The sequence below is a fragment of the Natator depressus genome, chromosome 28 (assembly GCF_965152275.1).
Source record: "Natator depressus isolate rNatDep1 chromosome 28, rNatDep2.hap1, whole genome shotgun sequence".
NCBI classification, from domain to species: domain Eukaryota; kingdom Metazoa; phylum Chordata; order Testudines; family Cheloniidae; genus Natator; species Natator depressus.
Window position 1 is genome coordinate 10,169,615 of NC_134261.1, and position 2,500 is coordinate 10,172,114.

Below are 2,500 nucleotides of genomic sequence, written 5' to 3' on the forward strand. Positions count from 1 at the left end.
AACGCCAGACGCCCCCTGCGGTCGGGGGCGCCGGCCCGCGAAGGACCCTTCCCGTCGCGAACGTGAGCGCCACATCGATCGGAAGGCGAGAGAGGAGCGGGCCCCCCCTCCCTCCGGGGGGCGCCGACAGTCGGAGTTCGCATCCCGGCCACCGGGCCTGCACCGGGGGTGCGAGGGGACGACGGGGTCCCCGGAGGAAAAGAGCCGGAAAAGGGGGGGCTCGGGGGGGCCGGGGGCCGCCCCACCTGCCAACGTGCCCCTGTCCCCCCTCACAAGATCGGGTACAACGCGCAGATTGGTCCCCGAGGCTCATCTCTGGTTCTCACAGGTTCCGAAAAACCTGTTCTCAGAAATCTCCTCGCACCCGTCAAAATGAACTAGTCGAAAAATCCAACCGCCAATTTAGGGGGACCAATCTGAAATCCTATCCGACCTCCTGGTTCTCTCGGTCGGCCGAGGGCACTTTTGGCGACCCCATCCGGACTTCCGTGAGACTGCCGGCCATCAGGTCAACCCGTCACTTTGAATGGGGTTGACCTGATGGCCGAGCAGGGACTTAGACATTTTTTCAGCCTTTTCCTCGGGGTTGACCTGGTGTCCCGGGGGGACTTAGACATTTTTTTCAGCCTTTTCCTCCGGGTTGACCTGGTGTCCCGGGGGGACTTAGACATTTTTTCAGCCTTTTCCTCCGGGTTGACCTGGTGTCCCGGGGGGACTTAGACTTTTTTTCAGCCTTTTCCTCCGGGTTGACCTGGTGTCCCGGGGGGACTTAGACTTTTTTTCAGCCTTTTCCTCCGGGTTGACCTGGTGTCCCGGGGGGACTTAGACATTTTTTTCAGCCTTTTCCTCCGGGTTGACCTGGTGTCCCGGGGGGACTTAGACTTTTTTTCAGCCTTTTCCTCCGGGTTGACCTGGTGTCCCGGGGGGACTTAGACTTTTTTTCAGCCTTTTCCTCCGGGTTGACCTGGTGTCCCGGGGGGACTTAGACTTTTTTTCAGCCTTTTCCTCCGGGTTGACCTGGTGTCCCGGGGGGACTTAGACTTTTTTTCAGCCTTTTCCTCCGGGTTGACCTGGTGTCCCGGGGGGACTTAGACATTTTTTTCAGCCTTTTCCTCCGGGTTGACCTGGTGTCCCGGGGGGACTTAGACTTTTTTTCAGCCTTTTCCTCCGGGTTGACCTGGTGTCCCGGGGGGACTTAGACATTTTTTTCAGCCTTTTCCTCCGGGTTGACCTGGTGTCCCGGGGGGACTTAGACATTTTTTTCAGCCTTTTCCTCCGGGCTGACCTGGTGGCCGAGCGTCTCGCCGTCCGCGGCCGGAGCTAGAGATGCCCCCCCCCCCAGGCCAGCCTGCGAAGCCGCGGCCAGGATCGGGCCCCTGGAAGTCTGACTAAAAATTTTCACCGACCCCAAAAACGGTTAGGGGGGGCCTCATAAAGCCTCCGGAGCGAAAAAAAAAAAACGGAAAAAAGGATCGGGCCCACCCGAGGCAGGGGAGTCAGTAAGGGAAAGGGGACGAGGCGGCCCGGAGCCGGGTGCCCGGAGCCGGGTGCCGGCGGCCAGGATCGGGCCCCTGGAAGTCTGAAAAATTTTTTTCACCGACCCCCAAAGTGGTATTGGGGGGGGCTCATAAAGCCTCCGGAGCGAAAAAAAAAAAAAACGGAAAAAAGGATCGGGCCCACCCGAGGCAGGGGAGTCAGTAAGGGAAAGGGGACGAGGCGGCCCGGAGCCGGGTGCCCGGAGCCGGGTGCCCGCGGCCAGGATCGGGCCCCTGGAAGTCTGAAAAAAAATTTTTCACCGACCCCCAAAGTGGTGTTGGGGGGGGCTCACGAAGCCTCCGGAGCGGAAAAAAAAAAACGGAAAAAAGGATCGGGCCCACCCGAGGCAGCGGAGTCAGTAAGGGAAAGGGGACGAGGCGGCCCGGAGCCGGGTGCCCGGAGCCGGGTGCCCGCGGCCAGGATCGGGCCCCTGGAAGTCTGAAAAAAAAATTTTCACCGACCCCCAAAGGGGTGTTGGGGGGGGGCTCATGAAGCCTCCGGAGCGAAAAAAAAAAACGGAAAAAAGGATCGGGCCCACCCGAGGCAGGGGAGTCAGTAAGGGAAAGGGGACGAGGCGGACCGGAGCCGAGTGCCTACGGCCATACCGGACGGAAGGCCCCCGATCCCGTCCGATCTCGGAAGGTAAACCGTCCCGGGCCTGGCTAGTACTTGGATGGGTGACCGCCTGGGAATCCCAGGTGCCGTAGGCAGCTTTTCCCGCTGCGAGCCAGCTCTCTCCTTTTCTGGGGAACAAGGGCAGGGTCGCCCTGCCAGGGGCCCTGGGGCTGAAGTCCCTGCCGGCCACCAGGTCAACCCGGAGCCTGCCCCTCTGCGGCCAGCAGGTCAACCCCATACCGGCAGGGGGTTGACCTGGTGGCCGGGAAGCAGAGCGGCCAGCAGGTCAACCCCATACATTCAGCGGGTTGACCTGGTGGACGGGAAGGAAAGCGGCCAGCAGGTCAAC

The 2,500-nt window shown here is 61.2% G+C and overlaps 1 non-coding gene across 1 annotated transcript; it reads left to right on the top strand.

The window, feature by feature from the left end:
- Positions 1 to 2,127: 2,127 nt before the first annotated feature.
- Positions 2,128 to 2,246, top strand: LOC141979734 (5S ribosomal RNA). The gene has a single exon (XR_012637128.1). It is a non-coding gene; the product is annotated as a 5S ribosomal RNA (ribosomal RNA).
- The last annotated feature ends 254 nt before the right edge of the window (positions 2,247 to 2,500 follow it).